This window comes from Papaver somniferum, chromosome 8 (genome assembly GCF_003573695.1).
Source record: "Papaver somniferum cultivar HN1 chromosome 8, ASM357369v1, whole genome shotgun sequence".
Classification (NCBI taxonomy): domain Eukaryota; kingdom Viridiplantae; phylum Streptophyta; class Magnoliopsida; order Ranunculales; family Papaveraceae; genus Papaver; species Papaver somniferum.
The window spans coordinates 43,364,541-43,372,504 of NC_039365.1; the positions used below are offsets into that span (position 1 = coordinate 43,364,541).

Below are 7,964 nucleotides of genomic sequence, written 5' to 3' on the forward strand. Positions count from 1 at the left end.
GGAGATACAACATAATTTCCTAATGTTTCACCCTACTATGCTCATGCGATCTTTTACTCTAGATAGGCTGCAAGAGAAATCCTTACTCCACCAACAAAAACCTTCAAAATCCACCTCAATTTTTTTTTTCAAATTCATTTTCCTTAGGAAAACCACCTTATCCATATAATGTTACTCCTAAATCACTCACCCTCTCTCCAAAAACTACTAAACCACCACAACTTCTGCCTAAGCCAACACCCACCCACCTCCCATTAAGAGACTCACTCCTGAGAAACTCAAAATCAGAAAGGCACAGGGTTTGTGCTACAATTATGATGAGGTGTATAGACATGGTCATATTTGCAAAACACAACAACTATTTTGGATAGTTGCAGAGGGAGACAATGTTGAGGCTACTTCTGAAGATGACACATTCCATGGAGAGGAGACTGATTCGCCAGTTGATAGTGACATGGGAATTTCACTTAATGCTCTTACATGTACTAGCAGAGGTGACACTATTAGAGTCCCCGGTATTCTTCAGAAACACCATATCTCTGTACTAATTGATACTGGAAGTACCAACAGTTTTATAGACTCCTCCTTGGTAGAGCAACTACACTGCCCAACTACTCCTACTACTCAGATGACAGTTACAGTGGCAAATGGGGACCATACTTTCAGCTCTGTCATCTGTAAGTTACTACAATGGTCAATGCAAGGACACACCTTCTCTAGTGACCTGAGAGTACTTCCCTTGGGTGGATGTGATATAGTACTTGGTGCTGACTGGCTAAGACAATTTGGTAATGTAACATTTAACTTCTCCACTTTGAGTGTTTCCTTTTTGCATCAGGGTGTTGAGATTACTCTTACTGGTACTTCAAAACCTCCTAGTCTTAAACAGATCAGCAACAAGGGTATCCATAAATTCTTTCAAAAAAACACTCATGGTATTTGTGCTTAACTATTTTCTGTCTCAGACACACCCACTACTGTATCACATTCTCCTGAAATTACTTCATTACTACAAGAATTTCAAGATGTTTTTGCAACACCGACTACATTACCACCTCACAGAAGTCTTGATCACACTATTCCTTTACAACCCAATTCCACACCAGTCAATCAAAGACCTTATAAATGCCCTTATGTGCAAAAGAGTGTTATTGAGGAATTAGTTCAAGATATGTTGCAACAAGGCATCATCCAGCCAAGCCATAGTCCATTTACTTCTCCAATTTTATTAGTCAAGAAGAAGGACAATAGCTGGAGATTTTGTGTTGATTATAGAAGATTAAATGATATTACCATTAAGGACAAGTTTCCAATTTCTATAATTGATGAGCTGCTGAATGAGTTACATGGCTCTGGAGTTTTCACCAAAATTGACCTCAGATCAGGGTACCACCAAATCAGATTGTTTCCACCTGATATACCCAAAACAACATTCAGATCACACCAAGGTCACTATGAGTTTCTGGATATGCCTTTTGGCCTCACCAATGCCCCTACCACATTTCAGGCACTCATGAATGATATTTTCAAGCCATTTCTAAGGAAATTTGTCTTGGTATTTTTTGATGATATACTTGTTTACAATCCTGACATGGAGTCTCATTTGGTTCATTTCCAACAAGTACTCTCTATGTTGAGACAACATCAATTACATGCCAAGCTGTCCAAATGATGTTTTGCACAATCTAAATTGGAATATTTAATTAGGCCACATTATCACATCTAAAGGTGTTGTTGCTGACCCTGCCAAGATAATCTGCACGACTTCTTGGCCAACTCCAACAACTATCAAGGTATTAAGAGGGTTTTTGGGTTTAACTGGCTACTACAGAAAATTTGTCAAAGGATATGGCAACATCAGCAATCCACTAACTGAACTCCTAAATAAGAATGTTTTTCAATGGTCTCCTGTTGCTGAAGAGGCTTTCAACAAACTTAAAGTGGCAATGACTTCTACTCCTGTTCTGGCATTCCCAGATTTTTCCAATAAATTCATCTTGGAGACAAATGCTTCAGATAATGGAATTGGGGCAGTGTTGATGTAAGATGGCAGACCAATTGCTTTTCATAGTAAACCATTGGGTCCCAAGGCTATGTGATTATCAACTTATGAGAAGGAACTTATGGCATTGGGGTCAGCAGTCACTAAATGGAGACATTATCTACAAGGACATCATTTTACTATCAAGACTGATCATGAGAGCTTAAAATTATTTCTAGAACAGAGAATCACCACTGGACTGCAACATAAATGGCTGATGAAGTTACTAGGATTTACTTATGATATCCAATACAAATGGATTGGTAAAACGGTGGCTAATGCCACATCTTCAGAGAATTCCCTCCAGGCCATCACACTCTCAAAACCTATCTGGATGCAAGAAGTCATTAGTAGATATGTTAATGATTCAAAGTCCCAACATTTGATCCCTCAGCTGCTGCTCTCACCATCTACCATGCCCAACTATACCTACATTGATTATCTAATCAGGTACAAGTCTAGACTATACATTGGCACTGGTAGCAATGTTAACTCTCCTATTTTATCCTCCTTGCATTCGTCATCCATTGGAGGCCACTCTGGAATCCAAGCCACCTACAACAGAGCCAAACTACACTTTTTATGGCCAAAAATGCAGCAAGATATAATCTCCATGATCATATCTTGTGATGTATGTCAGAGGAATAAACATGAGCACACTCTCCCTGCTGGTCTGTTGCAGCCACTGCCAATTCCTGATCAAGCTTGGCAACATATATCCATATATTTCTTTGAGGGTCTTCCCAGAGTGACCACAAAGATGTTATTCTAGTAGTGGATAATAGACTAACCAAATACAACCATTTCATTGCCCTCAAACACCCTTACACTGCAGTCTCAGTAGCTAAAGCTTTCCTTCATAACATCTTCAGACTACATGGCTTGCCTGCTTCCATCATCTCTGACAAAGACAAAATGTTCACTAGTAACTTATGGCAAGATCTCTTTCACCATTTGGGAACTTCTCTCAAACTGAGTACTGCATATCACCACAGACAGATGGCCAAACAGAGAGGGTCAATGCTTGTGTGGAGAACTACCTCAGATGTATGACAGGTTTTCAACCAAATAAATGGTCCCAATGGCTGGCACTTGCAGAATGGTGGTACAATACAAGCTACCATACCAGTATCAAGATGTCCCCTTTTAAAGCTCTCTATGGTTATGATGCTCCTCACTTGGATTTTCCAACCACCATTACTACATCTGTAGCTGCATTGGAGGAATATCTTCAAAAAAGATCTGATATGCTAGACATTCTCAAGGACTCCTTATCAGTTTACCAGGACAGAATGAAGTTCTTTGCTGAACAAAAGAGGACTGAGAGGTATTTTGAAGTGGGGGATCTAGTTTACCTCAAGTTACAACCCTACATGCAAGCCTCTATCTCTATCAGATTTTTTTTTAAACTCTCAGCTAATTACTATGGCCCTTTCCCTGTCATTGCCAAAGTTGGTCCATTGGCTTACAAGCTGCAGCTCCCCCCAGAAGCAAGAGTACACCCTGTTTTTCATGTGTCACAGCTGAAATTGAAGATTGGGTCTACTCACACTCCTTCCCCAACTCTACCATTAGTAGATAATGAGGGCCAAATTATTGTCACTCATATTTCAGCTCTGGCTTATAAATCAGTTTCCAAAGGGGACCTCACTATTCCACGGGTCTTAATTCACTGGTCCAATGCCTCTGCAGAGGAAGCCACCTGGGAGGACTTGTCCAACATTGCAGCTCATTTTCCTACTGTTGCCCTTGAGGAAAAGGTCAATCTGGAGGAGTAGGTATTGTCATGTGGTAGCTTAATAAGAAAAGGTTTGTACTTATCCATGTTATGGGTGCCTCTATCCTTCATTATCTTTTATTTTATTTATCCATTAGATCTCCAACACGTGTCGCGTGTGGATTGCTTTCTGTTTTGTTAGTAGGACCTTATTAATGGTGTAGGAAGGAGCGACTGTATGTTTTCAAGCATTTATTGTATTATCAAGAACTTTGTTCTTAGGCCGGTTTTCGAATCAAAGTTACTTTTTTACGATTCATCTGTTGTCCAATTTGTTCATTATAAAACATAGTGATGACCGTTGATGGTGAAATTGCAGTGCGACGCGACCCCATTTTTAAGATCTTCAAACAATGGTGACTTATATAAAATGTGGAGATCGTTATTTCAACCCAGGAGTCTAAAAAAGGCATGCCAAAAAAACCAATCATAAGTAGCTAAAGCTTCCAAAATTACAGTTGGTTTTAGATAATGACCCTTATATTGGCATACCCATTCAATCAGACATGCATGCCACGTACAGTGCATGCAGTCAAGACTACCTAGCATTCCTGAAAAACCCCTCTCGGTGTTTTCTGCAGTTATTATTTGAACATCTTCCTGAGTAGGCTTTCTTAAAAAGGTTGGACCAAAATGCTCGACTATTATTTCGCAAAACAATTTGAGACACCTAAAGGCGGTTGTTTTCCAAATACATATGCAATCATCCGTGACATCCACTGGTACCCCTTAACATAGTATATAGAGGGCCGTGGTGACCTTTTGCTCGAGACTAAAGCCTCGTGCATGTCGTGCATCATACTGATAATTAAACAAAGGTTGTACCTAACAAAGCTCGACAATATTCCTTTGCGTCAGGTTGCGGCCCATGCGGAATCGTCGCTGAAAATCCTCATCGAAATAGACACAATCATGATTAAAATAATCATGCATCATCTTTTCGTGGTAAAAATCTCGATTTCGCCACGTCCATCTTCTAGTCGCAACTTCATATGGCTCTAAAGACTTTGGTATGATCCAGGATTGTAATTGCAACATAAAATTTCGCCTTCTTCTATCTTGATCTGCATCTTTATCCATTTGATGCAAAAAATCTATACACATTTCTTCATACAACATTTCATCCATCACCATATCTTCCTTAGAAGAATCAAAATCAGAATTCATGGTTGAAAATTGAAAGCAATTAAAAGAAAAGATTGATCAGATGAAAAATTGCTGTGAATTTGTGAGATCAAACTCGAGTCGTATTTATAGAGGTAGAAACTAGCCGTTCCGGTGACTGTGGGAAAGTAGTCGTTGGTGACCTTAGTTCAAATGCCAGCGTGTCTTTTACAAACGCCAGTTGTTTATTAACGAGCGCTAGCGTTTGTATTTCGCTCGTGCGCTTAGTTATCAGACGCCCAGTCCTTTACCATAGTGGAAAATCCAGTTTGGCTACCACCTGGCTCAACAAAAAAAGAAATTTGGTTGTTGCCATAGGAATTTCCCTAATCCCACGCAAATGGATATGCTCTTGTATTTTGAGCAGCAGCCATAGTGGAATACCGACGTAATCTGACTGTCTGCTGACTGACTTTATCAATCCTACCTGGCTTTTACATTTTTTTATAAACAAACAGCCTCACTACCCTCAGACCAAAGTCAAATCCTCCATCACCACCACCACCACCCTACCGCTATGATGAGTCATCCTCCATCAAATTATTATTTATAGCCTACCAATCATATATCACTTTCAGTCCTTATTCACACACACCCCACTGATCTTCTTTGTCTTTTCCTTCCTTCAAAATCAAAAATTTTCTTCTGAAAATTAAAGGTCTAAAAAAAAGGAGATGAAGAAATCATCATTGACTGGTTCAAATTCAAGACCAACGTCAGCGTAAGTATTACCGCATAAAACCCAGAACCTTAGAGAAATCTATCTGATTGGTAAAAATCTAGGTCAGGATCAATTTGGTACAACCTATCTATGTACTGAGAAATCAAGTGGTAGTGAATATGCTTGTAAATCAATCCCAAAGAGGAAATTAATACGTAAAGAGGATTATGATGATGTGTGGGGAGAGATCCAGATAATGCATCATTTATCTGAACATTGTAATGTTGTAAGAGTTAAAGGGGCTTATGAAGATTCTGTTTATGTTCATATTGTTATGGAATTATGTGCTGGGGGTGAATTGTTTGATAGGTTTGTAAGTAAAGTACATTATACTGAAAGGAAAGCAGATGGTTTCTTGAAAACTATTGTGGGTGTTGTTGAAGCTTGTCATTCTCTTGGTGTTATGCATAGAGATCTTAAACCTGAGAATCTCTTGTTCTCTACTACTAATGAAGATGCTTCTCTTAGAGCTACTCATTTTGGTTTATCTGTCTTTTATAGACCAGGTTTTTTTTTTTTACCTTGATTTGTTTATTTGATCTGATTCAAGCTTATGGTGTTTCATTGATTTAATGTGTTTGGCAGTCTTGTGATTCTTTATACATGTTTATGCACAAATAGGGATCACCAGAATACTATATTGATTCATTTTGTGTCCAAGTTTGTGTTTTATGCATTCTTTTATGGAGTACTTTCAAAAGGGTGTTTCATTAATTTCATCAATCAATTTGAGTTCCAAGCATAAATTAATGTGCTTGCGTTAATGGTTTGATGTCAATTCCTCTTCATTTTGGGGAGGGCTATGCACATTGGACGGTGTTGGATAACCTCAATGTGTATGCCAACATGTTAGGTGCCCGAGGTTTGTGTAATGATCTTCACAGCAAAGGCAAGGTCATTTGGTGGCGTATATGTTAGGGTTGTCAAACAACCCCCTCATTATAGATTTCCCCCTTCATATCTGTCCAAGTGTATCTTTTGCTATTCTGGACTGGTTGTGTGCCCTGGTCTTCATTTCTATTTCCAACTCCTTTGTGTACCTCTTCACATCTTTAAGCTTTCATTTTTATTCTTTTTGTGCTGCAGGGGACAACTTTCATTTCATGCTACTTTTAATGTTCAATGACGTATCTGATATTGAACTTAGCAAAATAAATAAATAAATGTATCCATATATTTTGGATCGGTTTATATCCTTATTAGCTAATGTATTTAGTATGAAATGTTGTCAAATAGGCATGTGCACGCTTTTGGAATTACCGCATCCTATAACATTAGGTGCAATACCGTACATCAAATGGGCATTTGATAAACTTATGGATGACACTAGCATACAAGATCCTTCTTATTTTTATTATATGCTGGAAAAACTTATAAATCTGGCAATGTAAAATCTATATGAAGTATTTCGATGTTTATTAGAATTTTTTGGGTGGATCGAAAAACTAAAAGACTTCGACCTCGGCAAACTACAAGATATCTATAGATATTGTACACAAACCGACAATAACTGTACATGGTTGAATAAAAAAGCAAGTGACTAAATTTCTTCAAATGTTATTGTTAGGTTCTCATCATCAAGAGCCAGGGGGGGTAATTTCAGTTGCAAGTACTGATTTTGTTCATAATAGTGAAATGTTGTTGTGTGTTCATTTTTAAGAATGCGCTCGAATCTACAAAAAGCATTACCACCGATAGTTCATCAAATAGAGTGAACTCCTACAAAAAAATAAGTAGGAAGTTCAAAGTTCATCAGAGAGGATGAACTCTATTAATTACGGGAATGAAAAATTACGGAAATTAACATGAAGGGGTATTTTGGTATATCTGATATTATCAAATAATTATGGACCAAACAGAAAACGCTTTTTGCCGCAAGATCAAACTGACCAGGGACCACCTAAAAAATCCTGTCATTTTTAGGGGCGACCCCCAAAGAATTAGGGACGACATAAAAAGACCAAAAAGGTCACCCAAGCGTAAATCTAAGCTACCCCTTATCTCCAATTTTTCGAAATGGCTAATATGCCCTTTTATAATCAGTAGCCAACACCACAATCGGTAGTTAAATAATAATTTGTAGTAAATATAGACTCAGTAGTTACCGATTAATGTGTTGATATTTCAGCTAATATGCCCTTTTATAATCGGTAGCCAAAACAATAATCGGTAGTTTAAACAATAATCGGTAGCAAACACCGCAATCGGTAGTTAAGGGCCTATATAGTTAGTGTTTGGAATTCTTTTTGCCATATTCTCTC

At 38.2% G+C, this 7,964-nt stretch overlaps 1 pseudogene; it reads left to right on the top strand.

The window, feature by feature from the left end:
- Nucleotides 1–5,656: 5,656 nt before the first annotated feature.
- LOC113305501 lies at nt 5,657–6,352 on the top strand (annotated as a pseudogene).
- Nucleotides 6,353–7,964: the final 1,612 nt, after the last annotated feature.